Source organism: Odocoileus virginianus, chromosome 9 (genome assembly GCF_023699985.2).
Source record: "Odocoileus virginianus isolate 20LAN1187 ecotype Illinois chromosome 9, Ovbor_1.2, whole genome shotgun sequence".
Lineage (NCBI taxonomy): Eukaryota > Metazoa > Chordata > Mammalia > Artiodactyla > Cervidae > Odocoileus > Odocoileus virginianus.
In genome coordinates, this window is record NC_069682.1 from 23,865,171 (window position 1) to 23,871,439 (window position 6,269).

Sequence of the window (6,269 nt, forward strand, 5' to 3'; positions counted from 1 at the left end):
TTTTAGATTAACTTGTTTCCTTGGAGCATAAAATAAGATGAAAAATCCAACTACTCAGTCTGAATCCAGTGATGACTGGCTTCTCCCTCTGGTTTGTCCTTGTAAGGCTTTTTAAATAAAGCTGCTTAACAAGTGATCTGAATACATCGGGTTGGGCAAAAAAGTTTGTTCAAGTTTTCCCATAACATCTTACGGAAAAACCCAAACAAAATCTTTTGGTCAACTGCAATATTTTCTGTGGGTAGAAGTTAGCTTCCGTTTAGCCTTAGGAGATGACCTGACAAAAGAAATTGTGTGGAGTAGAGAAGAGTAAAATAAACAATGGGTAAACACTGGTGTGACTGGTGGCCCAGTGCAGGTTGAATGGAATTTTTGCAGGCCAAATGGTTCTGAAAGGCATTTACCATGCTGTGTGTAACTCTCTGTAATTATATCAAAGAGTCATCCTTCTGCTTTGTACCTAACAGAAGCTCACTGTCAACACATCATCAGCTCTCAGTCTACAACTGCGTTGCAGAATAGTCAGAGCAAATAACTCTTTTTAAACTTTGTGTGGTCGAAAAAGCATCAGGTACCCAAGATACTTGGACCCCATGGGAGCGTGTAGGCTACTTTAGATCCAAACTTTGGTGTTTGTATTTTATGACACTTACTTAAAACTCAAAAGCATGGCTATACTCGTGTACTCGTAAATGATTGTGCTCAATGGCCCAGTCATGTCTGACTCTTTGCGACCCCGTGAACTCTAGCCCGCCAGACTCCTCTGTCCATGGGATTTTCCAGGCAAGGATACTGGAATGCGTTGCCATTTCCTTCTCCATATAAACGGTTACCTAACTTCTGTCCTATAGTACCACCATAACTATCATAACCCACCCATGGAAATTAAATGTGGTTTGTGTTTATGATTACAGGCCCAAGCCTAAGGCAGTAGAGGTTACAACCGAATGGAATCAAATGAAATGGCCATTTTTGGAAACTAGAAAGGGTAAAAAATCAGCGCTGGAGCCAAGGAATTCTGAATTCAGGTGGGGCCCGCCAGCGTTGGTATGTGGCTCGGCTCTCACCCTGGGCTGCCTGGCCCCAGAGTCAGCCTCTTAACTCTTGAGTGCTTTACCTGCATTTATCACCCTTGTCAATGTCATCTCTGTAAAACCCTGGGCTAGGAATCTGCTGGGCTGAATGTAGTTACTTGGGAAACCTCGGCAAAGAGAAGTCGACTGCTGACTAACTGAAGTCTTTTTTTTTTTCCAGGTCTTAAGTTTTTTTTTTTTTAATTTTTTATTAGTTGGAGGCTAATTACTTTACATGTCTGAAGTCTTTCAAATGGAACACATTCACTTTCCAAAAGTGATCTATGCCCATCAAGGTCCAGAAATGAGTCAATTTTGAGAAATGAAATTGACATATGAATGCATAAAGCACACATTTTGACTAATGCATTTTTTTCCCTTCAAGATAGTGTTTGTAGGAGCCTATACACTCATTCCCAAGATGAGGTTATTCTTTAAAATATAGTTGGCACCAACACTGGTGTTACCCTGAAAAGCTGTTTATAAAAAACATCCCCCTCATCTGACATTCATGTCTCATAAATCTGTTTACCTTGAGGCTCTTGAATGAGAGGCCAGTACAACAGACAGCACAGGCTTAGAATATTTTAATAGTGATGAATCCGCCGAGAGGTATGACCACCTATCATAGTTTAAAGGAAGCCTTTCTGGAGCTGAACAACTCAGGACTGGATCGTGGAGTGTGTACAGATGAGTTGAGCAGGACAACTGTGACTGTTATTCGCTCATGAATGGAAAGAAGATAAGCATGAAAAAACTCACCATGAATGTGATTGGATTTTGGTATATGGTGTCTATTCTGTACTATTTTCTAAGAAATTCTTCAAATTTCTTCTATAGGGAAATTCTCTAAAATGTGAACCTGGAAGGATGAAAATGCCTTTGAATCTGTCAGATCACTTACAGGAACTTTTTGGGTTTCTGGGATTTTTTCCTACCCCCAGAGGTACCCCTCCTCAGGACCTATCAAGTAGTGTATCTGCATACTCCACCCAGCTTTCTGACAAAGAAGAGACGGAGTTGGGAACTAGAGGGTGGACCCTTCCTTTTTTTCTATCCTTTCTGGAAGTTGCAGCACCCAGTTCAGCCCGCAGCCCATCCACTGCAGCTATGGTTGTCATGGCACCCAGATGCTTCCCATGAAGCCGGTGTTTGGTCCAGGGAGTACAGAGTCCTGGACAGGAGCTGCCTCTTTTTTTTTTTTTTTTTTTTTTATCATGATGCCATCTTCCAGAGACCCCCAAATGAAGCCCAAGCCTATTAGACTTTTTACAGCAGTTTTTATTTATCTGCAGTAGAGATGCTGATAAATAAATGCACCTGTGAAAACCTTGTTCCTATAGATTCTCCTTTGTTCCCCTTCTTATAGACCAGCAGGCCCTCAAATGCCTCCTCCAGACCACAGGGTCATCTGATGATTGGAAACAAGAAAGGCAGAATAAGAATTAGTAGGACATGAAATGTGCCTAAACCATCCTCTGGTTTAATTGTATAGCAAGCAGCACTGTGGCCAAGCTGACTGATGGAGCATCTTCCATGGAGATGCTATTTGCTGGGTGTGTTAGAGGAGAGAGGTTCGGGACAATTGATACCAAAACCCAGAGTTTAGGGAAGGTGCAGTGATGCAAGGGCACCTGGGAGGTGTGATCAATGCATATTCTAAGAGTTCAGGAGCCAGCAGCCCTAGATTGGAGCAGGGCTGTCCACCAGCATTGGCAGACCCTGTGTGTATTCAGGATGGCTTGGCTCCAGAGCCATCTGATTCTGGCCAAAACAAAAGAGCCACTTCACATGGTCCAACATCAGGCTGAGTTCTGCTGCCTCAGGTCCTATTTTCAGCGCCCCTTGGTGACCCGGGCATCCCCTTCTTATACCCACAGCCTCCAAGTGCCTAGTGGCTGGGGGACCTCTTTCTGTATCCTCTATTTAGCATTGCCCTTGGACTCTGTTTCCTTCCCCTGAATCCAAATCCATTGTTCTCCACATAGAAATCACACTTTGGTCTGGCTGCAGCTTCAGGCAGTATCCACCTTCTACCCCCAGATCACAATTTATGGCAAAATGTTACAGTAGAATTGCAATTTGAGTAGAAAAGCAGAGGATGCCTTTGGATACATCTAGGGTGAGAGGTGAACCATAAAGAAGGCTGAGCGCCGAAATATTGATGCTTTCGAACTGCAGGGCTGGAGAAGACTCGAGGGTCTCTTGGACAGCAAGGAGACCAAATCTTAAATCTTCATAATCTGTATACTGTCCATCCTAAAGGAAATTAACCCTGAATTTTCACTGGAAGGACTGGTGTTGAAGTTCCAATACTTTGGCCATCTGATGTGAAGAGTCGACTCACTGGAAAAGACCCTGATGCTGGGAAAGACTGAAGGCAGGAGGAGAAGGGGACGACAGAGGAGGAGATGGTTGGATGGCACCATCGACTCAATGGACATGAGTTTGAGCAAACTCTGGGAGATGGTGAAGGACAGGGAAGCCTGGCGTGCTGCAGTCCATGGGGTCACAGAGAGTCGAACACAACTGAGCGACTAAACAACAGCAACAAGGGTGATGTGTCCCCTTTCTTGGACACCGATTGTAATCACAACCAGCGGGCCATCTATGTTCTCTAGACTCAGGCAGGCCTTCTTTGGGTGATTATGCAACTGGAAAAGATATGATACTATTTTCTAGGTCACCCTCGAGATGTATATATTTTTGTCACCTGTTTTGCAATGGGTTTAAATAAAGTGCCTGGGGAGCATTTTGAGATCCCGGAGTTTACCTTCAAGATAATCTCTCCTAAACTTTGTCAGCCTGGAAGCCATTCTTTGGCACAAGGTGTATGCTGTTATGATACTGCAATCTACTGGCATAAAAATAACAAGATGTCAAACCCTGGGCCCAGGAATGTTGTCCCCATGAGATTATCTGCTGGGAGGAGAAGCAGGGTAGGTCCCCAGCCCAGACCTTGCTGGCAACAAAAATAGAGTGCTAATGGCCTGCAGTGACATGGAAGGGAGTGGGAAGTGGACAGAGATATTTATAAAGAAAAACGGCTCTGAGCATCTGCTAAGTCCCCATTCTCTTATTTTTCCCGGGTCTATTTGTGGCATCTCTTTCCATGGCGCAGGCAGCTCCTTAAAATAAAGAGCCTTGGTCCTGCCGGTCCTTGCCTCCAACCGAGCTCTGAAGGAGGCAGGCCTTGAATGATGATTATCTGTGTCTGGCGTTTTAATTGAAAAACATTCCCCGAAGTGGAAAGACGCGCGGAGGAAATGATCTCACCCTCATTGATTTCCCCCACCCCTCCCAACTTTGAGTGTGGTATCTCTGCGGTGGAACTCGAGACAGCAGCGCCTCTTAGTGGTGAAGCTCAGAACTGCAGGAGAAAGGGAGCTGCCTGCCGCTGATGATTCTTGAAATGATGAGTGGGCAAACAGCGGTCCCTGAGGCCACGTTTCAAACCTGCAGCAAAAAATGTTAAGTCTTCTCTCATTAGGGAAGCTCAGGGTAGCTTCTTCCTTCTGTGCTTCCCTGTCCACCCACTGTTTACAGTTTATAATCCAAAGCAAATGCCCCCCGGCCCGGGCTTCAGGTTTGTACCAGAGGCACAGGACGAAGCCGAGGCAATGAAATATGAATTTGGAACTTCTGTCCAGAAAAGAAAAACTCAACGGATTGTATTACTCTCCACTCAAATAAGAGTCTTACAAAGTGAAGGCTATTTAGGAAAATATATTAATGTGATTATTTCGTGCTCATGTCATGTGACTCAAGGTACAAACACAATCATCATTACTGTTAACACTCTAAAGATCTTAAATTCATTATTCAAGCTTCCTTTTTTAGAAAAGGGCTTTGTATGTACAAATAAATATGTAATCATAGAAGAATAGATTGCACCACAACCAGAGACAACGCCCCCCCCTCCCCCTTTCCTAATGCACAGATTTTTCTACCTGGTAAACCAACCCCCATTCCATCTCTGCTTCAACTCCTTATTTGAGGTTTATTTCGATTACTATTTTATTGGCAGGAAGATTTTTTTTCCTAACAAGTTTAAAGTGAACAAGCTGATGTTTCTGATAAAAGGACAGAAACATTTCTCAACCCAGATATTTCTGATACTCTTCCAAGCGGGCCTAATGTGGAAGATATTGAAATCAGCCATCAGTGAATTTGTATCCAGCTTTCTGGACGCAGAGGACAGGGCAGCAACTTGAGCTGCTTGTCGTAAGATCCACCGCAGGCCTTACCTGGTGTTCCAGTGGTTAAAACTTCGCCTTCCAGTGCAGGGGGCCTGGGTTCGATCCCTAGGCAGGAAGCCAAGATCCCACATACCTTGTGACCCATATTAAAAAAAAAAAAAAAAAACACTAAAATAGAAAAAGTATTGTAATAAATGCAATACAGACTTCAAAAATGGTCCACATTAAAAACAAACAAACAAAAAACCTACCAAGTTTTGCTTCAGATGGAAGAAGTGAAGACAGGAAACAGCCTTCTGAGCAACAGGAAGTTCTTAGTCTCGAGGATGGATGATGAAGATCATGCCAGAAGAGGGAGGCCTTTCAGGCTGCAGCCCTGCTAAGCAGCAGCGAGGTTTCAGAGAAGAGGACGGGAGGCCTGGCCCATGATATGCAGTTTCAAGCTCTGTGCTCGGATCCAGGAGCTGAGACACAGACTCCACTGCTAGGTAAGTTCAGCACAAGGAAGGGAGGGGCCTGTGAGCGAGCATTCCACAAAAGCAGGATGAGTCTCCTTACTCCGCTGCCTCACTGCGATGGCCTTGGGGCCAAAGGAAATCCCCGAAGATGTGAGAGCGCCCCCTGGTGCTGTCCAGGCGCAGACAGTGAAAGTGCTCCATATTCAAGATTTCTAAGTCGTGGTGGGGCTCATTCTAGGTCTTGATTTTCATAATTTGTTGCATGCCAAAAGAAAAAAACAAATACTCTTTGACAAAGATCTCACTCCCATACTTTGTGGTCAGCCCCCTGGCAATTTGCAGTGAGCCAGGGGAGCTGACTTGAAGAGACAGAGTCAGCGTTCAAGGAGAGGCCTCAAGTCCAGCAATATGTGACATCCCTAGAAATCCTCAACCTGGCTGGGCATGGGCCCTTCCAACACAGACGCCCAGATGCCAATCTAGGCATGACTTAAACGTTGAGGATTTTTCTGCCTGGAATGACTTCGCGTCCTCCCCCT

General features: G+C 44.7%; 1 long non-coding RNA gene across 1 annotated transcript; it reads right to left on the minus strand.

Annotated features, from left to right (window-relative positions):
- Positions 1-2,274: 2,274 nt before the first annotated feature.
- Positions 2,275-6,042, minus strand: LOC139036582 (uncharacterized). The gene is made up of 3 exons (XR_011489399.1): positions 5,524-6,042; positions 5,321-5,405; positions 2,275-4,529 (listed from the first exon to the last, which is right to left on the minus strand). It is a non-coding gene; the product is annotated as an uncharacterized lncRNA (long non-coding RNA).
- Positions 6,043-6,269: the final 227 nt, after the last annotated feature.